Source organism: Pan troglodytes, chromosome 17 (genome assembly GCF_028858775.2).
Source record: "Pan troglodytes isolate AG18354 chromosome 17, NHGRI_mPanTro3-v2.0_pri, whole genome shotgun sequence".
NCBI lineage: Eukaryota > Metazoa > Chordata > Mammalia > Primates > Hominidae > Pan > Pan troglodytes.
The window spans coordinates 84,015,776-84,042,230 of record NC_072415.2 but is presented as its reverse complement, the minus strand read 5'-3'; positions in this window follow the sequence as shown (position 1 = coordinate 84,042,230).

Sequence of the window (26,455 nt, the reverse complement as noted above, 5' to 3'; positions counted from 1 at the left end):
TTCCATTGGATGCTAAGCTCTGTCTAATTTCAGTCAATGTTCCCTACAGCCAGCAGCAGTTGGGGTTGGAATCTCCAAGCCACAGAATTATTTCTAAAGAGCTTTAACAATGGATTTTCTATGGAAAAGTCATGACACTGTTTGGAAGGCAGAATGGGTATGTTGCAGGGTGCATTGCTTAGAGAGGTGTCTGCCACTGGGCAGTGAATGTCATGGCGACCCATCCTTGAGAAAAGAGGAGAGTGGTATGGGTCACAGGGGATAATTTCAGTCCCATCAGCGTGGTTTTAGTAATGCCTAATTCTGACTACTCGTTTCATGGGCTGGAGGGTGACAACTGTTGTGAGGCACTGCATTGCAATTGTGTGTCTGTGTGCAGGTATATGTGTCTGTCTGTATGTAAGTAGCTAGGGATAAAATGTCTCTCCTTCATCCCTATGCTTTTTCAGATTCAGTGTAAGAGGAAACATCATTTTAAAGTACTTTTTGATGTATCAGTAAGTCAGATTCTGTGCTTGCACTCTGTCTGCTGTTAAGTGTTGAAAAAGAGGTCAGGGATTGCTAATGGCAGATAGGTCCATAAGGTCAGGAAGAAGGAAGATAAAGATGAAGCGATAGTTTCTATGGGATATCAAGGGCACATTGCACTTTTTCCTGGGCATGAAGAATGATTTGGGAGGGTAAAGGGGGTGATAGAGAGATGAATCCTAGTGTAGTGTTTCCATTTTTTTTGAGTCTCATCCCTCAAATAGAGGAAACATTGGCAAAAGGAGAGAAAACCATAATAAATGTATGAGAAAGCTAGAAGTAGAGTGGCATTTGCTCGACTCTGCATCTGGAAATCTGGGATGGGGCAGCCTACAGGGATGCACCCCACCACATTGGGTGGCTACAGCAGGTGGAGGGGACCGTGCAGGATGGGGAGAGTGCCTGGGATAGCCCCCACCTTGCCCTTGATCTATGCTATGGATACACATGGACCTACCTGCTTCCTTCCTGGGGAGGTTGCAAGAGGCAGCTGAGAGAGAAGCTCCACACAGAACCACAGTAGCAAGGGGTTGGTCCAGGTAGAAATTAGAGCATAGGTGGCCCCACTGGAGGGAGATGAGGCCCCATCAGGACCTTCTCGGTGACTGTGAATCAACAGGCTGGTGGAGGCCTGGAGGCGTGGGCCTCTGCTTTCCCAGCCCCAGATGCCCCTACACATGAAGATGACCAGGATACGAAGGAGGATAGAGAAAATCGGAAAGCTAGGCTTTTGCCTAAGACTAGGATGAAGCAAAAGCAGGGGCTGTATTCAAGCAAAATTTGAGGTGTTGTGCTAGTTAGTGTGATACTATTCACTGCAACAAATAAACCCTCACATTTCAAAAGGTTAACACAATAGGCCTTTCTTCCTTGATCCCGTCATACTTCTGTGTGTGTATAGTGGGGTAGCAGTTGCCTTTCTCCTACATGGTGTTCCAGGGACCCATGCTCCTCCTCTCTGAGACCTTCTGTCTCCAGCCAGCAGAAGGGAAGACAGGGTGGACTTCTGAGAACCCCAGCCTGGAGGTGACACATTTCTTCCTCTCACATTTTATTGGCAAGACCATAAGCCAAATGGCGGCACCTAATGCTGTGGGGGTTGTCAGCAGGAAAAGCGGTCCCTGTCACCTCCTCAACACAACCACACACTAAGGACAGGAAACACGAATTTTCGATAGGCGGCTGTCTCTGCCCCATACATCCTTAATTGAGATCAACACGTGGCTCTCAGCTTTACTCTCTGCTATGCAGCCTGATGATGTTTTGGTGAAAAAGAGACAAATAAAGAAAGTTGTAATTTTTTACTTCCAAATGGTAGCCTATAAATCATATCCCACTATAGTAAAATAGCTAAGTTCTGGAATTTTCCTTAATCAAGGATGTTTCAGTTTGCATATTATGGGCTGTATTAAACTTCTTTTCACAATCAAATTGAACCTCTTGTGAAAATGGTGCCTGTGTTATTTTACTTACACATGCAGGAAAGAAAACATTCCATACTATACCTTTATAGAAGTATTTGACCCAATATGAGCTTAATTTAGGCACTAGTCTCTTGTGTACCCAAGGGCTCCACTGGGCCACTGGCTCTATCCTCTAGAGCAATACTTTTTCAGTTTGATGCTTGAGACTCATTGGTGGGTCATTGATATGGTTTGGCTGTGTCCCCACCCCACTCTCATCTTGAATTTTAGCTCCCGCAATTCCCACGTGTTGTGGGAGGGACCCGGTGGAAGGTAACTGAATCATGGGATGAGTCTTTCCCGTACTGTTGTCATGATAGTGAATAAGTCTCATGAGATCTGATGGTTTTATATGGGGGAGTTTCCCTTCACAAAATCTGTTTGCTTGCCGCCATCCACATAAGATGTGGCTTGCTTCTCCTTGCCTTCTGCCATGATTATCAGGCTTCCCCAGCCACGTGGAACTGTAAGTTCATTAAACCTCTTTTTCTTCCAGTCTTGGGTATGTCTTTATCAGCAGCATGAAAACAGACTAATACAGTCATGAAGCTAATTTATTATGTCATGACCAGCCTATTTTAAATAATGAAATAAAATTGAAATAAAATTAAAGCTATTAGAAAGTATCCATGAAAAATGTGAAGAATTATTGTGTGTGTGTGTGTGTGTGTGTCTGTGTACTGTGTTGTGCTGTATTAATGAAATGTATTTCTTATCATGGATTATGGTTAAAAAAAAATTGAAGCCACTGGTCTAGGGAAAAGTCCAGGGCTATTTCTCTCCCCACCTACAAAATATGAGGCCCACCTGGCAGAGGTGAAGGGCACTGTTAGTCCACTTTGTGGGGTCCCCTTTAGATCCCCTTTCTTTGCTTCTGCTTTCAAAGAAGCCAGATCAGTGAGACAGCCCTTCCCACATCTCCCCATCTTGAAAGTCAGGTAGGAACCTGTTGGAGCTAAAAGTGAGGAGGGCACATGGCAGGCCTCACTTTCATCCAGGAGGACAGATGGGGCCCTGCATCTCTTATGGGACCCTCTGGCTTTACCAGGATGGGAGAATTGAGAGGCACTTGAGCCACAGTTCCAGCCAGTAAGGTTGTGTTTAACCTGGAGGGCCCTCTGGTATTCTCAGGAATCTGTGGCAATGGTAATACCTGGTCTTGGATTTGGGACATCAAGAGCTTACCTAGGTAAGACTTCTCATCAGTACACAGCTTTTTAAAGTATGGTTTTCTTTGTCTGGGAGTTTGTTTTCTCCCAGCTTTGGAAATTGTACTTACCACCTGTTTCTAATCCAGAGTGGAATCAAGGGGTGGCCTGTCCCACACTGGTTGTCAGAGTAGGGGGGTGGGCACAGGAGGGGAGGAGTATGCTCAGGTGACTATTTTCTGTCTTGTGAAAATAAATGAGGATCACCCAAATGAGAACAAACATGCAATTAATTCAGAGCTTGCCATAGCAAGGAAGTCCATCTCCATTCCTCAAAGCATTCCTCAAAGCAGTCAGGAGACTGGGAAAGTTTTATAGCAGAAAAGCAGGGAAGCTTCAGGGGTGCCTTGGTTGGAGTTGGTTGGCCTGGGGAAGCTGGAGGCAGCTGACAAACAGTTGGGCCATCTTATTTGTGAAGTTTGGGAGCATACTTGGTTTTCTCTGGTTGGTCCTAAATTGTAGGAGGAACAAAAATAAATAATAAGGCATTTGGCAGTTATTGTCCAAGTCTTGCCCTTTCTTGGCTAATTACTGCGGAGGATGTGGGTCTGACATCTATTGGCATTGTCCACTGAAGAATCATGAGGGTCATACATTTAGAAAGGAGAATTTTATTTCTCAGAAGTGGCTGAGGGCTGGGAAGTCTCAGGTATTTCCTTACAGAAATGTGAGAACAGACTAATACAATGTCTTTCAAATGGAAACAAATTTGATTACTACTAATACTTATTGAGAAGCCTACATTTGGAATTGTGCTATTACAAAGGCTCCTCTCATCAGTAGTATCATGGAAAGAACAAAACCCTTGAGGAAGGACTTGGAAAAGATGTCTATGCTTGGAGTGGGAGTGCTGAATGAGGCAGGGCCAGCAACCATCTACTGATCAGCTTCATTCTCTTGGTCATGGATGCTGTTCTGCTTGCTGGAGCCTTGCAAGACTGTACTGAACAACAGACCACAGCCTTTATTGCTTTATTCACTCAGTCTCTTCTCTTTATACTTTTTCATGGAGGACAGTGCTGGCCCAGTAGAAATGTTGGGAAATAAGTAGAAATCAAGAAAGCTGAGGAGAGGGGTATAACTGCCTGATGGGTTCATCTTGCCTGCTGCCCAGGCAGACACAATTTATCAAGAGAAGGGAATTGCAATGAAGAAAGAGTTTAGGCTAGGCATGGTGGCTCACGCCTGTAATCCCAGCACTTTGGGAGGCTAAGGTGGGCGGATCACGAGGTCAGGAGATTGAGACCATCCTGGCTAACACGGTGAAACCCTGTTTCTACTAAAAATACAAAAAATCAGCCGGGCATGGTGGCAGGCGCCTGTAGTCCCAGCTACTCTGGAGGCGGAGGCAGGAGAATGGCATGAACCTGGGAGATGGAGCTTGCAGTGAGCTGAGATTGCGCCACTGCACTCCAGCCTGGGTGACAGAGCAAGACTCCATCTCAAAAAAAAAAAAAAAAAAAAAAGTTTAATACACGTAGAGCTGGCTCAACAGGAGACAAGAGTTTTATTATTACTCACATCAATCTCCCTGAAAATAGGGAGGCTAAGGTTTTTTAAAGATAGTTTGGCAGGCAGGGGGCTAGGGAATGGGTGTTGCTGATTGGTTGGGGATGCAATCACAGGGGTGTGGAGAATGGTCCTCATGGGCTGAGCCGGCTTCTGAGTGGAGATCACAGGAGCAGTGGAGTCATGAGTCATGGATCTGCGTGGAGTCGTCTGGTCATCAGAATGCAAAAGTCTGAAGAGACATCTCAAAAGGCCAATCTTAAGTTCTACAATGGTGATGTTATTTACAGGATTAATTGGGGAAGTTACAAATCTTGTGACCTCCAGAACACTGGCTGATAATTATTTAACTACACCCACATCTTAGCAGAATTCAGGCCCTTCTCATAATCCTAACCTTGTAGCCTTTATTAGTTTTATAAAGGTGGTTTAGTTTTGGGAGAAGCTATTGTCATCTAAACCAAATTTCTCCCAAAGTTAGCTTGGCCTACACCCAGAAATGACCAAAGTTAGCTTGGCCCACAGCCAAGAATGAGCCAGGCAGTTAGGAGGCTAAAAGCAAGATGGAGTTGGTTAGATCAGATCTCTTTCATTGTCATAATTCAATGTTATATTTTCACAAAGGTGGTTTTGGGTAGGGAGGGGTGCACAGTAAGTAGGAGTGTACCAAACACCTCTAGTTTGCTCTAGATTTAATAATTAATCTCTCAATTTTGAATATGCAGATGACTCTTAGACAACAATGCTTTTTTCATGGAAAGTTTTTTATTTGCCAAATCGTATATTCTCATCCAATATAGTTAAAGAATAAATTTATTTGCTTTGGATGCAGAAGTTGTATTTCAGGAAAGAAAACTCTTTCTGAGCTGTGGAAAGAAGAAAAAGCTAAGAACTGTTGTAGAAGAAAATAAAGAAATCATATTCTTTGTTTTAAGCTGAAGGAGAAAATTAATGTTTTAAACATATGCAGTGCTGAAAATCATTGTGTTTTGGAATGAATCACTGTGTGATTTAATCGTTACTAATCTAGAACAGAATAAATTTTGAAAGGCTCCGTGCCACTGACTCTGTTTAGTTTAGGATTTACTACCTTTTATTATCCTTAGAGAGTAGGAAGTCTGAATAAATTACCTCTAGATTCCAGGCCTCTGCTTTCTAACTTGTTTTGCTTGTGTTTAATTGCTCTTAGAAGAAAGATAAATAAGTTATTTGGAGGCTTTACATTGTATAGAGCACATGTTTCCTTCACAGAACCTAGGACTCTTGTGAAATTGTACTGTGTCTTAATGATGAAATTCCAGTGCATTTCATATTCATAGCACTGGTCAAAAACTGGACATGATAGAGTTCCCGTCAAAGCATAGATGGTCAATAAATATTGCTGAACAGCTCACTCGCTGACTTAAGGCACTTAAAAATAAGTTTGGTCTATTGGCAGTTTTGGTTAAATTCCCTTTAAGGGGCATTGTAGCTGGAGTTTTATGTATGCAGGGATAAAGATTCATGGAGTGAGTCTTTATGCTACTGGCAGAAGACAAATGTTTTTTGTAGGGTGTTTTGTGGAGTGCCAGGAAGCTACAACCCAGTGCCTGCAATCCTGACATTATACTATGAGATAATTTTTTCTTAGGAGTAGGGCACATTCTGCATTAAAGTACAAATATATCTGTTAGGTGGCAAATTGCTTCACTATTACCAGTAGTAACATCTTTGTACGAATTAGTTGTTTAAATCCCTTATGATACACATTGAGGGTAGGTTGTGATGAGACAGGAGACACAGGATCAGGACAAGGGTCACTGTATGTGGGACAGCTGGTAGTTTACAATCCAAACTAGGCCATCTGGGGAACTGTGTGTGTTGGGGGCAGCACTTATGTTATCCACTACAGCAGGCATCAACCAAGATTGTCTGCTCAGCATTTTGCCAAGGTGAGGGCGAATATTGTCTGACGCCACACTTTTTCAACCTCACAGTCATTTCAGGCTATATTTTGGGGAGTGGAGATGGGAGATTGATGGACATCTGTGTGGGATTTTTGGTCCACATATCACACAGGGGGCTCAGGTAACCATTAGGGTCCTAGCGCAAACAGCTTGTCTGCACAGATGGGGTCTGGAGCTCCCATCCAGATGATTCCACCCCTCACTGTGATGCTCTCAGGGTCCCTCTGCTCTGTTTCCTGTTCCTTCGCTGATGTGATCTTGTTCCATATTTCAATACATCTTCATTGCTGGGCTCCTTCCACTAGAATGGATCAGGGACCTTGTGTGTAGTTTGTTTTTTAACCTGGACACCAGAACAGTCCTGGGTCCATGGTTCTGAGTGCAGGTCGTGGAAAGAATCTTCCACTCAGGTGAGTCAAGTAATCTCTAGGAACAAGGGTGGGGCCTGGTGAAGGTGGCAGGAGGGGAGTCGTGTGAGTCACAGACTAGAACTGCTTAATCTGTGCTCACCAGTCAGGAGCTCACCCCAACCTTGGTCTTGACCATGATGGTGGTGATGGTCTCCCCTGGGCAGTGATGTCAGCCCCCAGAAGGACAAGGTAGAAGAGATGTGGCTGCATCTCATGACAATTCCAATTTTCACCTTAGAAGAATGATGCCTGCCTTGGTCTATTTATTTTAATCAATCAGTAAATTAATTAATTATTGTGGTTGGAATATAACATGAGAGCTACACTCTTAACAAATTTTAATGGAAACTCCCTAATATTCCTTAAATACATGATGTTTTGTGAGCAATCAGCTCCATGAGCCCTCTTTCTAGGAAATAACACTGTAGGATTATAAGAGGGTGCTGTGCTACTTACAGGCTGGCTCTGTGACAAGATGGGATCCTATAGGAAGGGAAGCCCCATCAGCTTAGAGTCTGAAGCCTCGTTGAGAATCAATCAGACTCTTAGTCTCAACTTAACACCTACCAGTAAAGAAGAAAAGCATGATGAGAAAATTTTGCAGTAAATCTTTGTTAATGTTAGGATAATGGTCTTAGCACTCAAAAGTGTCTGTGTAGAAAGAAAGTCTTTAAAAAGTATATGTTCAGTGGGCATGCATGAACTGCCTTGCTGCCTAAAACCATTACTGCTGACTCTTTGGTGGATAAGGAAATGTCCAGACTTCAGGCCCTGTTCCAGATGACATTGGAGCATCCTTCCCTGAGGACAGGGAGACTTTATACATGCCAGAGTTAACGTTGGTGTCTTCTTGACAGAGTTTGTCAGATCTTGTCAGCATGTGGCCTAAACCACTACTGTCGGGCTGGTGAGCCTCCTGTTTCAGCTTAAGTGTAGTTTCTTTCCTTTTCTTTTCTTTTTTTTTTTTTTGAGACTGAGTCTCGCTCTTTCGCCCGGGCTGGAGTGTAGTGGTGTGATCTTGGCTCACTGCAACTTCTGCATCCCAGGTTCAAGCTATTCTCCTGCCCTAGCCTCCTGAGTAGCTGGGATTACAGGCAGGCACCACCACACCTGGCTAATTTTTTTGTATTTTTAGTAGAGACAGGGTTTCACCACGTTGGTCAGGCTGGTCTCGTACTCCTGATCTCATGATCCGCCTGTCTCAGCCTCCCAAAGTGCTGAGATTACAGGCGTGAGTGACTGCGCCCGGCCCTTAAGTGTAGTTTCTAAGACAAGTTGGAACCCTTTAAGGGCAGAATTTGTTGTTATGTTGCTGACACCACTTAATTCAAACTAGCACAATTGGTGGCTCTGCAATTATCTCTCCCACATAAGAAGACAGACCGCAGCAACAATGGTGTTCGCCTTCATAATGAGTGCTTTATAGAGGTGGTGGGAGGCAAGAGCTTGGATTATTTGCGAAGTTTCTTGATTGACTCTTACATTTATTCTCAAGTGACAATCCCAGCTATGTGCCGAGACAGCCAGATGACTATTTAAGGGAACACTTTATTTTTGGAAATGTTATTTTTTTTTTCCTAAAAGGGTAAGAGACTTTAGTGACTTTTTTTTTTTTTTTTTTTTTTTTTTTTTTTTTTTTTTTTTTGGTTCCTAGAGAACTTTGTCAGTTTGATGATGGCTTGACAGGGGGTGAAGTTTTAAGGAGGAATATACAGTATCATTGGATTTGGGATCTGGAGGGGATCTTAGAATCATCCATTGCAACTGTCCTTGTTTTACAGATGAACATAAAAGGAAGTGCAGACAGGTGAGTTGATCCCTCCCGGGTCACTGGATGGGATGGGAAGATCAAGGACATGGTGCTTCCTGACCTCTGGGCTGCTCAGATTCTTGCTACTTGATTTTCCAGATTGTGGACTGCATTTTTGTTCCCTGCTGCTGGACAGTTCTCTGGGTAGCCTTGGGCCGACTCAGTTCTCCCTGCTTTCTCACTTGTTCTCAAAAATAAATATAGAATGTGCCGGGTATGCAACCTTCAGAGGTAGGAAGGGACTGGCAGAACAGCCAGGGCTCTGTCCCAGTACCCTCTAGAGAGAGGGTGCCTGTGAACACTTTCGCCAGTGAGTAACACGACCCTGGGATAGGAAGCCCATGGTGGGCTGCTTTTTGGGGTCCGTCACCTTCAGTGCAAGTGGGGCATGTGCAAATGCAAGTCCATCCACCCAGCGGCTTTCTGGAGACGGGGGGACTGGCTGGCAACGAGTCCTGGGCGTAGGTTGTTCCTCCCTGTCTACCCAGAAGTAAGAAATCTGCTTCATGTAGCCTGTGCCTGGGTGTTCTGTCTCACTGGACTCAGACGGAGTGATGCCCAGTGCACAGCGGCCCTGCTGCATACCCACCACCTCCTCTACTGCCTCCTTCTACAGAGTCTCTCAATGTGTGTGACGTCTGGGCAGAGGTTCTTAAAATCGGTCTAAGGACTTCTAGAGATTCAGATGTACCATGAAGGTATATATGTTGTGTGAAATACTCATAGATGTTTTCAGATGTGCACTTCTCAGGGGAAAGGGCTCAGCATTTGCCATATTCCCTCAAAGCACTTACTATATTCCACATTTACATTTATTGTATGTGACTTAAAGCAGTCTTATGAACCACTGTCATTAGGCTGCCCCAAGGCAGGGCTAGGGGGATAAGCTCTGTTCCTTTCACTCCTTTCCTCAAGTAGCTTTTTTTTTTTTTTTTTTTTTTTTTTTTTTTTTTTTTGAGATGGAGTCTCATCCTATCACCCAGGCTGGAGTGCAGTGGCACGATCTTGGCTCACTGCAACCTCCGCCTCCCAGGTTCAAGTGATTCTCCTGCCTCAGCCTCCCAAGCAGCTGGGATTACAGGCACCTGCCACCATGCCCGGCTAATTTTTTGTATCTTTAGTAGAGACGGGATTTCACCATGTTGGCCAGGCTGGCTTCAAACTCCTGACCTCGTGATCTGTCCACCTCAGCCTCCCAAAGTGCTGGGATTACAAGCGTGAGCCACCGTGCCTAGCCTCAAGTAGCTTTTTATTAAGCACTGACCATGCGTGTCTGGGTTTGTGCTAGGCTGATTGGTTCTTTGTAATTCTGGTAAAAGAACCAGATATTGGAAGAAGTTGGATAGCCTTGAGTTTAGATACAGTTTAGTTGATCTCTATTATTCTCATTTCCAATTGGTCTACTGGAGGCCGTGTGTTTTATTTCACCTGACTGAAGCATCATTAGGAAAGGGTGCGGTTGCAAACCTGCCAGCCGTCTGGGTGAGCAGAATATGGAAAATACTGGAAAAGCCAGGGGAAGGGGCTCCTGGTTCCAATGTGCTCAGTGCCCTGCAATCATGGAACAGCTTGGAGCACACCCTCAATCCTAATCCTGATCTTCTCACTGGGAAAGAAGGAAAGGCCACTGGCCGTGCAATGGCAGTGGGGAACGAGGACACCTGGGAGGAAGCCCGGTTCTGATGGAGTTTGGTGTTTGCTCCAAGAATGGACAACTGCAAGCAGGGACTTGACCTGAGGCCTCTCAGGGCATAACCCAGAAACACAACCGTGGAGGGGTTTGTTCTTATAAAATGTTAGATAACTTACTGCTGCCAGATTTAGTTCATTTTAGATACTTCTGGCCTAAATTCAAACAGATGAATCAGAGATATATAGATTTAGATCTTGGCATCAGTTTCCTTTCAAAATCCTTTCAAAACTTTTTTATCTTGCTTTCTACAGAATTTTAATATAAATTGGTATCTTTTTAAAAGTTCTACATGAGTCTCTTAGGGGCTGTGAGGGAGCACATTAAATACAAGATATTTCTGTTTATAGGAGACTTAGACTCATTTCAACCTGTCGATCAACAACTGTTTATTGAGAACCTATTATTTACTGTGACTCAGTGTTAGTAAGGCACACTTTCTGCCCCCAAGAAGTTTATCTTTTACAGTGGGAGAGAGATCGTAGACATGTAAGCAGCCAGTCTTTTTTTCCTGTTCCCTTGCCCCTGCAGTATTTATCAGGATCTAGCATACTGTATCATTTACCTAGTATATTTGCTTATTGCTACCCATGTCCCACGAGAATGTGAGTTCTAGCTTTGTCTTTTTGTGCCCTGAGATGCTGAGAACATTGTAGGCTCTCAATAATGTCTGTTGAATTAATGATAATTTTCCTCTCATGGGCACGAGATAGAGGCACTTCCTCCAACCTCACACCCACATTTTGGGCAGGAAAATAAGAAAATAAAGATGAATGCAAAGACAAAGATGAACAGGAGTAGGAGGAAAGGAAAAAAGGAGTAGAATGGGGAAAAAGAGGAGGAGGAAGAAGAAAGAAGCAGTGTCTATTTCATGAAAAAAAAATCTGAAATACTTAGCAAAACTTCGCATCTGCTTCACTGGCTAGAACTGTGTCGATGAGGGTGAGTATTGTGAGTATTTTGTCAAGTTAAACAAAACTAGAACTTTTGCTAATAAGAAAGGAGAGAATCAATGTGAATTAGATCATTTCAGGTGGTGATAAGTATGAACCAGTCAGAGTCCTTGGTAGCGAACGATGTATATCAGAACTTAGGCTATTAGACAAGGACATTTGGAGTCCTATGAGGGGGCTGACGGAATCAGCTAGAAGACTTGATCAGCATCAAAGGAGGCCGGGGCAGCCAGGATACTGTTCTAGCAACAACTAGTGCAGGATGCCCCTGCAGGTGCCCTGCCCCCACCACACTGCCAAGGCTGGAAACTATTCACCACTCAACCCTCAACTCTGTGCAACCTGCGGCAGCTTCAGACCCTCCATCTGAGGGCAGCTCCTGTGAGTGGGAGTCCCGGGGGCAGCAGAGCCTCTGTGTGCTTGGATCATTAAGTCTTGCTCCATGTTCTAGTGCCCCAGGGGATGGGAGAGAGAGCACCTCCTTCCCTGCATCTTTAGCTTTCATGGTAGATGTGGGTGCTGGGCTGCTGGAGAGGCTGAGTCATAGCTTTGACAGTAATTGGGGAAGGTTTAGGGTGGTCAGGAGGGCCTCTCCCAGTGGGTGATATTTGAGGTGAGAACAAAGTGATGAAAGAATATTCCAACCAAATGTCCAGACAGAGAGAAAGGAGCCCAGCAGAGGGAGACAGAGAGAGAGACGGAAAAGCTGGTGGGAGGATGAGTAGTAAGGAGGAGAGGCGGGTAAAGGATGAGTGTAGAGGCTTGGAGGTGTTTTACTATGCAGGGCCTTGCAAATTCCAGCAAGAGGTTTGGCTTTTACTCTATTTGTGGAGGAAGCCATTGGAGGTTTAGGTGTTACTTTATTTGGGAGGGAATCACTAACCAGAGGATGCTAGGAACTAAATTAAATTTTAACAAGATGACTGTGGCTGCACATGGAGAACAGGCCATTGCAGCTGCCCAGGAAAGAGGTGATGGCAGCGTGGAGGAGATGGTCAGACTGGAGTTAATAAGACTTGGTCAGCTTGTGGAGGAGCATGTCTGGTTGGGGTTGGTGGTGTTGGTAAAGGGGTCAGCAGTTCAATTTTATCCTTACAGAGTTTAATTAATTGTTATCTCCTCAAGTGGAAATGTTCAGGATGGAGATGGATATGTAAATCTGGAATTAAGGGAAGGAGCTGGGTGACTCAGATTTGAGAAGCCTAATTGTGTAAATGGTATTTAAAGCTATGAAGCAGGATGATGTCACCAAGCAGGGAGTGTAGACAGAGGAGAGGGATAAGGGAAGCCTGCCAGCTTCTACAGGCAGAAGAGGAGCTTCTCTAAGGGGCCGAGGAGGAGGAGCCTGCAGGTAGCAGGAGACACCACTGAGTGTGGTGTCACAGTCTGGGGAAGAGCGTTTGTCTGGGATGTCTAGAGCATTACTTTTAAAATAGAAGAGTCAATTTGTTTTGCATTATTTCAGGTAGGCAATCCAAATACATACCGTGTGTTTTTAGATCACAATGTTATTTTCTCTCAGTGGATTTTGTTTATTTATATTCATACTGTGTTTACCTCTATAAAAGGATTTGAGGGAATTGGGTATAAAGTGGTATTTCGATAACCCATTAAAATAGAAAATTAAGATGAAATGGAAAATAGGAAAAGCTAAATACTATAGGTGTTAATATGCTATACCTGGTTACTATGACAGAATATCCCATTTAATTCAATCTCCCAGTAGCCAACATCAAAAGGGACAGATTAGGTTTTATATCATCTTCTTAGATATGGGGAATATTAAAATTCAAGGGAGACAAAGTATTTCCTATAAAATGCTAGAACTAGAATTTCTTCTGAGAGCCATCGCATACATAGTGGCATACAAAATGCTAAAACAAAACCCAGCACTCGTCATTATTTTATTCCTACAGAAGCAGAAAATCTTTGAGGTGGTTTCTACTATCATCCCTATTTTATAGATGTGAAAACTGAGGCTGGGAGGGGTTCAGTGCATTGGCCAAAACCACATGGATAAGAATTAGCAGAGTGCTATGCCGTGACTGCACACAGCTCCCTGTGTAAGACAAGGAGAGAATAAGGAAGGAACGATGCCGGAAAGGATGGCAGGTCCCACTGTGAAGGTCCCTAAATGTACACTTCTTCCTGCTTCCCTTTTCCCCGCCATCCTCCACCCCTTTACTTGGCCACAACTTCTTATCTTTCAGGCCTCACTGTGGACACACTTTTCCCTGGGGTGACATGGTGTTCACTGGAAGCTTCTCTCATTTCCTTTTGGAAGCTTCCTTCACTCTGCCCGCACCACCATGTCTCCTCTAGGTTCCCCTAGCTCTCTGTGCTCACCCTGCCTGCTGGTCACCGTGCAGGGATGTATTTCTCTTTCTTGGTTTCCATGTGAGAGTGAGAACTCCCCAAGGAAAGATGTCTGGTGTTTAAAACCTGGGATCTTAGCTGGGGTCATCCCACTTCGGCTCCTCTGTGGGGCCTGGACTTCCTCACAGCATGGTGGCTTGGTTCTAAGAGCAAGTGCCCTGGTGGGGGAGAGTGAGAGAAAGACAGATAGAAGGAGAGGGAGACAGGTGGAGACTCAGAGATTAGGAGAGAGATCCTGAGAGAGATCAAGGGAGATGTTGAGAGAAACTGAGAGAGATGGCTGGAGAGCTAGAGAGGCACAGAAATACTGAGAGGGATGGAGAGAGAGTCGAGAGCGAGTGAGCTGCATTGTGCTTGCAGGCCTCTCCTGGGAAGTCACGGTGTCGCTGTGCTGTGCTATCAATTGAGATCCTGATGAAAGTCCTCCTTGTTCAAGGCGGGTGCAGAGACTGCACCTCTTGCTGTGCTTCTGATGAGGCCATAAGGCCGCGCTGTAAGAAGAGAGCACGCACAGCAGATGTTCCCATGGCTATCTTGCGAAAATACAAGCTCTGCTACTCTAGCAGAGAAATTAAGTAGGATGAAAATTCAGTGGGCATGGATGTGAACAGGTGAACTTGGGGTGGATTCAGAACAACGAGAGAAGAGGCCAGATTCGAGGAGGAAGTGTAGGCAAGGGATCTAGGGCCATGCATGGGGTATCCTTGGAGAAATCTGGCCTAAAGTCGAAAAAGGTGGGGCCAAGGGCCAACTCCAGAATATTTTTCTATGGGTGTGCTTTGTAATTTCTTAGTTTATCCGTCGAGTTACCCTTTGCTAGTCTGATTTCAATTGATTTATTTACCTGAGACCATTAAAAAAATAGCAATTCAGGGCTTCAAAACATTCACGTTGTTATATATTTTCCTCAATTCATCTGAACTGGCAAAATTTTTGGGATTGACTTTCTTTTCAGGTTCCCTGCTGGGTGTCTTTGACAGCAAGAACCAAAAAGAACCAAATCCTTCAAGTTGAATGCTGATTAGTCTTCTGTGGTACACTCAGCCGTTTCATTCCTTGTAGATCCTTCAAATTCAATACTGATCAGTCTTCTGTGGTACACTCAACTGTTTCATTCCTTGTAGATCCTTCAAGTTCAATGCTGATCAGTCTTCTGTGGTACACTCAGCCATTTCATTCCTTGTAGAAGAACAAGGAGCTGGTTTGGAGCAAAGCAGAGCAGGCCATTGCTGGATTTAGAACACAACCTTAGCATCACATTGCCAGGACCTCTGTAGACCCTTGAGAAATTGTTTACTTCTTGGCTAATTTAAGGCAGTGTGCTAAAGTTTTAACCCATCCAGGAGCCTTCGTGTATAGTTTTAGATCCTAAAAGTGACCACATTTCCTACCAAGTTAAAACTCTTTGGCATGGCCATGAGGTGCTGGAAGATGTGGCCTTTCCTATCCTTTCCAGTTTGCTAATAACCTCCTACAAGATGTGGTCCTTCTTATTCCAGGGGCTCGGTTTCCTTCCTTGATGTCCTCACTGGACCTACTGGAGTAGCTATAGCATGTCTTTGCATGATTGTTGGGCTTGTTTGCTGCTGCTGCTGGACTGTGAGGTCATTAGAACAGTGTTTACTTGATCTCTGTTTCTCCACTTCCTAGCATGGCTCCTGGCATAGAGTCGTAGGTATTCAAAACATCCTGCATAACTAAAGATGAATTGTTATCCAAATGAATTTAGCATAGTAAATTATAATTTTGGAGAACTGGTGATCTGATGATGATAGCCACTTTTTAACATTCAGAATATTTTATTTTTACAATCTGCATCATAGGAAATGGAATAAATCCATTTTTCTTAAAAGGTTGGCAATATTCATACAATTTGAGTCATTTATCATCAGAATGGTACCTCTTCCTTTCTGGTTTGTTTTGTGTTCAATACTGAGAAAATATTTTATTTTAGTTCCTCTTCTTCCAAATATGTGTCTTAAACTTGTGGGAGGAAAAAATCAATCACTTTCTGTGGCCATGACAAAGGTTGGCCCTGACTCTGTCAAGGGTCTTGCCACAAGGGGAGAAGAGGGGGTATTTACAGATGTTAACTCATCAGCCTGAATCTTGCTACATCAGCTATGTGCTTTTCTAAATAGTCTTTTTTTTAATGTGGCAGTGAGCTGTGTATATGTAATATACCTAGTTGGAATGCTGAAAGGATGAAATGTATTCCATGTGCATATCTAAAATTGTCAACTAGCATGAGTAAGCACAGTATGTACTGAATAATGCCATATGACTTCTACATAAAATTAAAAGTTGTAAATATACTTGTCTTTTCTGCTTTACTTTTTATTATTTTAAATTGTTTATGCACCTAAAGTACCTAGAACTTTATTGCAGAGGATTTTCAGATGCCTAGCAATAAGATAAACTTATTTATTTTAGTATTAATGGAGTAAAATTTGACACTATGGCCTTGCTATCATAAATATCTTCAGCATGGTCAGTAAGACAGATGGCTTTTTGTGATGTCTCTCTGGATTTCTACTAAGCCACAGTGACAAGTGAAATATTATCTCCAATATGTCTTTTTTTTCCAGATGAAGTAGAGGGTCAGTAGAATGTGTATAGTAAGAAAAAGACAGTTTCTAATTATTTTTTTCAAGTAACTTCAGCAACTGTTATATAAAATATCTGCAGAATGTTTTGTGTTGAGCACAGGGAACTCTTTTTGGTAGTCACAAATCTTCTTTTTTCTGTCTCAGATAAAAAATAATCTTCAGGAGATATTGGGCTGAGGGGTTTAGATTGACAAGAAATTTCACTTCAGTTTTCAAGAGGATCGAATGACTTAGAATAATCCATAGGAGGAGACACACAGATAATTCTGGGATTATGGTGGAGAAAAGGGGGTCGATAATAAAAGCCAGAGAAAAAGTGTGCTTCAAAAACAATCAGCAACATTTGAAAAGTCATAAAATTTATTGTTGTTTTTTATTTTTTACTTTAATTTCTAAATATTTTTGAAACAATCTAAACTTACAAAGAAGTTGGAAATACATTGCAAAGATCTTTTTTCTAAACTATTTGAGAGTCAGCAGCCAACATGATGCCCTTTCACTCCTGAACACTTCGGGGTGTATTTCCTGGATAGTCCTTAAAATCAGGAAATTCACATCCTTATACCCTAACCACCCCACAGGTTTTACCAGCTGTCCCAGTAATACCCTTTATGGGAAAACGACCCTGCTTAGAATTGCGTGGTACATGAATCATCATGTGTATTCAGTCTACTTCAATCTGGAACATTTCTTCAATCTGTCTTTGCTTATTATGGCCTTGATGCATTTCAGGATTATGGGCCAGTTGCTTTGTCAAAGGCTCCTCAGTGTGGTCTGTGGTTTCCTCTGGTGGGACGCAGGCTGTCTGTCTTTGGCAGGAGCACCCCTGCCGTTGCCTTGTGTTCTTCTCTTCTCTCTGCTTCCTGTCACACAGCGCACAGTGTCCACTGGACCCACTGCTGATGGAGGTCACCCGGCCACCTGATGAGGGTGCTGCCAGCCTTCTCCCCTGGAAAGCTACTCTTCTCTCCTTTGGGTTAATAGGCATTTTGAGGAAAAGATTTGTTAAGTTATTTAAATAAATCCTTCCTCATCGAACTTCAACTTATGCCTTTATTTTATTCGATGAATCTTGCACAATTGTGTCCAGTTTTATTCATTAAGTTGTCACTCATTATTGTTATTTATTTTGAGGCTCATATAGTCCCAGGTTTGGTGAGAGGGAGCGCCCCCAATCTCACTTCTGTGTCTTTCTGATACCCTCCATCCTCATCCCTCGAGCACATTCTTTCTGGAATAACAGGATGTTTCAGGAGTATCTTGTACTTTTCCCACTCCATCTCTAGAAGGAACCATTTCTGTATTCAGTACAGATGCCCTTTATTGAGGAATGGCATACTTAGAAACCAAGATCTGGGCACCAGATGTGCTCATTGCTATTGGGGTAGCACCGATCCCAGGCCGTCTTAGTGGTCAGAGGTAGGGTATACGTGCATGTAAACACAACACACACACACACACACACACACACACACACACACACACCACATACACATTTATACTGTACTCATTCCCAGAACTAGCTCTCCACTCATTCTATCTATCTATCTATCTATCTATCTATCTATCTAAAATTTACCTACCTACCTCAATCCACATAGATGCCTCCAATTGTAATCCAGCACCATAGGGTTCATACTAATTTCCTTCCTTTCACTATTTGTGATAAAGATAATGATAATTATCTTTAATATCTTCATTTATTTGCATACTTGTCCTAGGTGTAACCATCCTTCCATCACCATCCCCTCCTCTGCATGGAAGCCCTCTCCTTGCACTGCTCCAACCTTATGGGCTGTGCTTCCCACCCGCCGGGGTAGAAGTCCATCCCACCCACTGCAGCTCTGACATCATGTGCCCCCACCCCGCTCAGGCACCAACACCCCACTCAGATCCTCCAGCGCTCCCCTCTTCCCCCTTCCCCTCTCCCTATGGGCCTGTATGATGGCTTTGCCCTTCTTGATGGATTTCTAACTGCATTGTCTAGGGAAGGAGGGGAAGAGCAAGGGTATGAGGAAGCGGAATGAAAGCAATGCAGTGAAGCAACTTATTTTAACTGTGAAGGGCAAGATCCAGGGTAGAGGAACTCAGTGGTTTCCTTTGCAGCACTGCCTTAAATGAGATATGCCTGAAGAGCTGATTCCAACTGTTTGTTGGAAAAGAAATACTAACTTACTGGAAGGATACACTACCTGCCAATGTTTAGATGTGGTGCTATTGAAAATATGCGCCGTGCTTGTAAATCCCAGAGAGAGGATGAAGACACTGCAGGAAGCTGTGGAGAGTAGAGGAGATGCAGAGGAAGGCATGGGCAACACGGAAGCTCTTGCAAGTGCCTCACAGATAGGACACATGCTGCCATGGAAGAGAAACAAAAGGGCCTGGAAAAGATAGGGATTCCGTTGACAAATACAGATTCCAGAGGAGACTCAGACCAGCAGTTGTGGAAACCTCTAATTCTTTCAGATGTGTCCTGAGAGGCATCCTCTGGCAGCCCTGTATTGATGTCTCCCACCGCCCACGTGCTCTCTCCAGCCCTGCTTCATTCTCTGTAGCACTTGTCACTTGCCAACATACCTTGTTTATTCCCTGTATTCCCCACTTAAAGGCCAACTCCATGATAGAAGAAAGTTTGCTTTGCTTGCCGCTATATTACCAATGCTTAAAATGTGCCTAGCGCATAATAGCTGCTCATTACAATTGGCATAAATGGAAAGGATGAAAAGCTAACCAGGAGAAAGGAGAACAATGGACATTGGACTAAAAACAACCATGAAACAGGCACATTTCAACAAGGTCTATGACAGAGCAGTCTGCAAACAGCGACCTCCAAGAACATAATCATCAAGGAAAATAGAACAGGCAGGACAAACACGTGAAATCATCAGAAAGGAAAGATGGAAAAGTCTGAAATATTGAAATGAGAGTAACTTCTTGTCTTGTTTCTAAGGAAGACAGTGGCGGGGAAATGGAATTGATGAATCAAAGCCCACCCAGGTGGGCTCTTCTTCCCACCACCTGCTGGGCGAATGTTTCCAACACCCAAGACCTCCAACTTTTGCTAAGCCAACCCTGCGGCCAAAGACAGAGACCACAGAGACCATGGAGATTGGAGCAGGTGAAACATCTGAGAAGGAAGATGGATTGAAATGTTCACAGAGGGCGAGGCTCATTGTGTAAAGTAGAATTAGAAATGAATAATGATGAAATTTAAGGGTACTTAATTCCATAGAATTAAAAAAACTCAAATAATGTCTGGTCCTGTAAGAGATCAGAAATACAGCCACAGAGTAGTTAAATATTGTGAAAATATAAATATCACATATCAACACTAAAGACTTGCCACCAAAACAGTACTTAAAAATAGATTTTATCCCAAATATTTGCATTAAATAATAAAAACAATGAAAAATAAATGAGGTTAAAAGAAAACAATAGCCAAAATGAATAACAAGAAATAAACAGAACTGAGGAAACAAACCTATGTATTTCAAGAAAAATTAACAAATTGGTAAGTCTTTATGAGACTAATGTGACCACCTTGTCTGCTGGTGCCTCCAGGAGACTCAAAGGCTGACCCGGGAAAGAGGGGCTGCCCCAGATACCCAGTGGTTGTCATCACGAGGGACTTTGAGAGACGTGTGACTTTGGCTCTGCATGGAAAAGGAAGCCCCCTCACTGGGGAAAGAGTATTGCCCTGAGATCCATAAGGAGCACCCAGATGGTTGTGCGATTGGGGGAGTGCTAGGGGCCCAGGAGGCACTGGAAGCTGTGTTTCTGGGCTCATCCTCTGTGGCCCCCATGAGCAGACACTGGGGAAGAGCTCAGAGCCTTGTTCTTCAGAATCGGGTGTGCTTGCTCAGGGTCCCCAGAAGTAACTGGGAGACTTTGAAGAAGGAATTATACAGTTAGAGGCCAAGAGTCTGCTCATTTTGCATATTTGTGAGAATTATCCTAAGGCTGAGGAGGTGAAATTCAGGTTTCTTATAATTCCAACCGTAGAACGTGATTAGCAAAAATATTAACTTTGTACCAAAGGAAAATGGTAGGCCAAATAGGTATGCAGACTGTCAAAGATGAACACAGCTGGACATCAGTTAAAGCAGTAAAAACACGTTTTATTCAGTAACTATTCACAGTAGGGGAAGGGGCCAGCTGTATTTTCATTTGTGCAGAGGTGATCTGGAGGTTTTAAAGGGAGAATGAGGGAGAGGAGAGGGGAGAGCGAGGAAACATGGAAAAAGTCCAAAGGGTGGTCAGTGTCCAGGCCACCAGAACAGCTGTGCCCCCTGGCAGGCAGTCGCCTCTCAGGATCCATCTTCCCACGGAGACCCCGTCCTTCCTGAGGGCCCCGTTTCCCCCGTTTCCAAGGAGTGGTTCTCTGGTCCTTGGGAATGGGCTTGTTGTAAGCCCTTTCCATAAGCCCTCTAAGAAAGGGAGGTCAGGGCTCATATGGGGTGTGGCTGGAACAGTAAATTGTCCTAGCAGCCTTGAGCTTTCTCAGGGAGGCATTTTAAGCAGGGATGGGTTCATCCTAGGGATGTGGCTTTCTGCTGCTAGAAGCCAAACTAGCTTGGTTATCTCTTAGGACAAAGGTTTAGACCCCATGGTTATATGCTGAGATTTCTTGGTTCTCAAAACAAAGATAACCGTTCTCAATAAGATTTTCACACAGACAATCCACATGAATTGTTCTCTCACTATCCTGAGTACCTAGAGCTAATGTGTCACAATACTAATATTTATAAAACAAAGCATTTCTATCCCCCTCTACTGGCATTTAACAAGTGCAGAGGAAGACTTCCCATGTGTGTAAGAGGGAGATACAAGGCCTTCCAAAGCACGCGAGACACGTTTATGTCTTTGTATGCAGTGATTGAAAGATACGGCTTGTCGGGAACATAGATTATATGAATGCAGACTTCACATTCTGAGAAACTAAAAGTGTGGAAGAAGAAATAAACTATCTAGACATGAAAGTAAACTATTATTTGCACCTAATTACCCCGAGGCAGAAGGAATAGTCAATACGTACATCATCGCCTTCGCTGGATGCTTTGTTGAATACCCTGTTACTTGCTATGCATGCAGTGTGGTTGTCCACTCACAACTTTATATAAATGAAAGGAAATAATGTGTGCTATGATCGAAGTGACATGTCTTAGTGACAGTGGATTAACAGCATCACAATTTCATAAGAAGAAATTTTATGTAGCCACATTGTACATAATATGTGGTCAATAAGTAATTGAGGTACACTGTTAGTGTAGACTCAGCCTCTGCATAAATTTGACTTTAATAAATTTTCCTAGTTCTGTGACTAGCAGCCAGAACCAAAAAATACAGTTAGGAGAATGAGAAAGGAATCTATAAATACCAATCAGATCATTATTTGTGGGCTTGTAAATGTTTTCTCTGTGTGATTTCTAAAATTTTAAATCAAGTTGTGGGCAAGTTAAAGATCATTAACCAACCCTTCAAAATACAAATAAGCTGCAGCAATTTTTATTTTTACTCAGATTATAATTTATATATAATAAAATGCCCAGATTGTAAGTGTAAGGAGTTTTGAGACTGCCTTATGCATATAAAAATTATTTTCATCATCCCAGGAAGTTCCCTCCTGTTCCTTTCTGGACAATTGACACCTTCCCTAAGGCAACCACTGTTTAGATTCTTATCATCATAGCTTGGTTTGTCTAATTCTAGAGCTTCATATGATTGGAATTATGTAGTTTATACTTTTTTGTGCATGACTTTGCTGTATGTAATGTCTACAAAGTTCCTCTGTGTTATTTCATGAATCAGTAATAGATTCTTTTTCTTTAATCACTGTGTGGCATGCAGTTGTATGAAAAAACAATTTGTTTATCCATTCAACTATTGATGGATAATTGGGTTGTTAACAGTTTGAGGCAATGATGAAGCTACAATGAACATGCATATACAAGTATTTTGTGGACATATGTCTTCTTTCTTTTTAGTTAAGTACCTAAAGTGGCAGTGTTGAGTCCACAGGGTAAGTGTGTGTTTAAGAAACTGCCAAGTAGTTTTCCAAAGTGGCTGTGCGGTTGTCACTCACCAGCAGGGCCTGAGGTAGGGTTGCTCCATGGGAGAGTCAATGCTCGATCAGGCCAGCCTTACATTTTAGCTGTTGTAGTGTGAGCCAGTGGCATTCATGATCGTTTTAATTTGTATTATTTCCTGATCATGAGTGGGCAACTTCTCATATATCAGCCGTTCATACCATCTCATTTGTTGGGGTGAAATGTCTGTTCAAGTCTTCACTGTTTAAAAAGTTTGGGTTATTTTTATCGTGAAACTGTTGGGGTTTTCTGCACATTCCCTAGATACAAGACCCTTACCAGATTTATGTGTGGGAGTATCTCACCCATTCTGAATTGTGTCCCTTTATCTTCCTCATGGTGTGCTTAATCGTTATTTAATACTTAACCATTTTTTTATGGCTAGTGCTTTTAGCCATAAAGTCCTAAGAAATCTTTTCCTACCTCAAGGTGACAAAGATGCTCTCCTCTGTTCTATGTTTCATTTTTATATTGTACACAACACTTAAAAAATAAGTCTAAGTGTTACTAGCTGAGAAATGCCAGAAAACTACTTGCATAAATGCTGAAATCGAATTGCTACCCCTATTTTGGATGGAAACGAATTTGAAGGGGGAAGACTATTGCAGTTACTTTAGCCTCATTTTCTAGCACTGGAACTCTAAGTGGACAGGAGTGAAAGGAACTTTATGGTGAAATATTTTGAGAAATATAAAATATCTTTGTGTATCTTGGGGTGTCTTTGACTAGCCTGTTGGGCCGGTGAGGCAGGAACTGCCTTCTGTCTGCATGGTTAGTGCATGGCTGTGGTGTGGAGGGTTTGGACTCGAACGCTGAGCTCGTGGGCAGACGGACAGGCAGCTGGAAGTAAAGACGTGCCCTCCATTCTAGGCTGGGAGGAACTGATGAGAGCTGTGATTCTGCAGGCTGCCTCCCTCTGGAGATGGCACTAAGATCCCTCTCAGCCAGGGTCCCAGAGCCAGTTGATGTCTGTGTTGAGTCTACTTTAAAGACACAAAATGCCCCCTTTCTTTTTCTTTCTTTCTTCCTTTTTTTTTTTTTTTTTAAGACTGAGTCTCGCTCTGTTGCTCAGGCTGGAGTGCAGTGGCGCGATCTTGGCTCACTGCGAACTCCGCCTCCCTGGTTCACGCCATTCTCCTCCCTCACACTCCAGAGTAGCTGGGACTACAGGCGCCCGCCACTGAACCTGGCTAATTTTTTGTATTTTTTTAGTAGAGACGGGGTTTCAGCATGTTAGCCAGGATGGTCTCGATCTCCTGACCTCGTGATCCGCCCACCTCGGCCTCCCAAAGTGCTGGGATTACAGGCTTGAGCCACAGCACCCGGCCTTCTTTCAAAAAGAAAAAAGCAAAACATTTTTGGTCAAACATACACTGAAGAATCTGACCTCAGAGTTAGATAAAATAAGGGCTTTTATTTTCAGTGTGAAGAATTCTCTGGTACAGTCACCAAGAAAACAAGATCTTAGTAAGTATAGGAAAAAATAATAACAAAAACACTTCTAGTGTCCTGCATTTTATGGGATGTTGAGTTTTACCAGATCATCATGTTAAGTAGGTAGCTAGTCAGGCATGAGCAGGGCAGGAGAGGGCTCCCCCTGCTCCATTGCCCCCCACCAACACCAGAAATGTTAGGCGACCATCAGGTGATGGTCAGGTGGTTGTTAAACTCTCTGTCTAAAATAATAATTGGTCACAGTCAGCGCTAGGGAAAGGCAGTCTCTCAATAGATAGAAACACCTGAAGCTGGTGATGAGCAGCTTCCCGATGAGGTCTCAGGAGCTGGGTGAGTGGGCTCAAACATGTGCACTAAGGGGCAAAATGGATGGAGTTTAACTGGTATATGACCTTCCTGTAGGAATGCTAGACTGGCAGGGGAGGAATGCCTCAAGTGAGCATGCGTACAACTCCAGTAATCACACTGCACACACTCCCCTCCTAAGTGCTAACTGACCACTGTGCATGCAGACAGTCCACCCCAAGGGAAGAATCGGGAGAAACAATGCAAGACCCTGGAAGCAAGACAGTGTATAAAACCCCAAGCCCAAAGACCAAACCACGCACTTGATCTCTCAAGTCTCCCACTCAGCCCTCTTCCAAGTGTATTTTACTTCCTTTCATTCCTGCTCTAAAGCTTTTTCATAAACTTTCCCTTCTGCTGGAAAACTTGCCTTGGTCTCTCCTCCTGCCTTATGCCCCTCGGCTAAATTCTTTCTTCTGAGGAGGCAAGAACTGAGGTTGCTGCAGGCCCATACAGATTCGCCATCCATGACAATCATGTGGGTAGACACAGATTTTTCTCTGACTCAGACCAGAGAAGGCATTTTGTTGGCAAATCTTTTTTCCTTAATCAGTTAATTATCATGATAATAATGTTTATGTAAAGTCTGGATTTCCTTTGAAAAGCTGACTTTGCACTTATTCTATTAAAGAGTCTATGCTTATAATTTCTTTTTCTGAGGCTTTCAGCCTGGGGTTCCAAGTACACACGTGTGTGTGTGTGTGTGTGTGTGTGTGTGTGCAGGCAATAGAAATTTCAGTTTTCTCTTACACAATTTTAAATAGATACTTTCTCCTGTTATCACAATGATTCCTTTTAGTGTGTCCAGGTATTTTTGTGATTTCAACAAGACATACCATCCCCCTTCACTGATGTGCCATGGCCACTGTAAACAGAAAGTACACACTCGGGGGGTGCCTTATGTGGTGCTTTTAGAACAGAGAAAGCTTGATTTCCTTAACTCACTCACAGGCTTTTCCAGTAAGATCCAAGAAGGTGCATGCTTCATGGAGAGCTTTCCCCTGCATTTGCGTGAAATGAATCTGGAAATTTTTCTATTTTGAAGTCTAGTTAGTTAGTCCTAAGAACTAACACAATTAATCTGCTGTGTTCCTTACTCCACATAAAACCCTGTCCATTGGGGAAAATATGTCATAATTGTGAAGCACACTGGAGTGTGAAATCCGCCTGGTGGACCCAATGGACATGGATTTCCTCTCTATGTGAATTTCTCTATGGAAAGGCTAACACCCGAATGAGTCAACCAGGTCAGTCTCAGCCCCAGGCAGCCCTTTGCTGCGAGACATTTGTATTTAAAGCATGGAAGCAACTATGGAGAAATAGATTTTGAGCAGTGGAGCTATTTTTTTCTGACAAAATTCTGCATTTAAGATATTTTCCTCTGCCTTAACTAGCAGTGATCTTACAACTTAATTAGCAGCCCAGGCTCTTCTGGATGAGGCCTATATTAGTCCGTTTTCACACTGCTATAAAGAACAACTGGAGACTGGGTAATTTATAAAGGAAAGAGGTTTAATTCACTCACAGTTCTGCATGGCTGGGGAGGTCTTAGGAAACTTAAAGTCATGGTGGAAGGTGAAGGGGAAGCAAAGTACGTCTTACAGTCTTACGTGGCAGCAGGAGAGACAGAAAGCTAAGGGGAAACGGCCAATTTTAAAATTTCCCCTGATTTTTTAGAGAGCTAAAGAGAGACTGGCCCTTTTAAGATCACCATCAGATCTCATGAGAACTTACTATCATGAGAACAAGATGGGAAAAACTGCCTCCATGATCCAATTACCTTCTACCAGGTCTCTCCTTTGACACATGAGGATTACAATTTGAGATGAGATTTGGGTGGGGACACAGAGCCAAACCATATCAAGGCCCCAAACATATATGCCATAGGGGCCCCAGGAGGCTCATTCATTCATTCACTCAATATTTATGAAGCACCTAGCATAAGTCCAGGCACTGGGTGCAGGAATTCCCTTCCTTCCAGAGCCACCTGCATTGGTTTTCCATGACCTTAAGGCAGTAGTTCTCAACTGGGACAATTTTGCACCTCACCTTTCTAGTAAGAGAAAA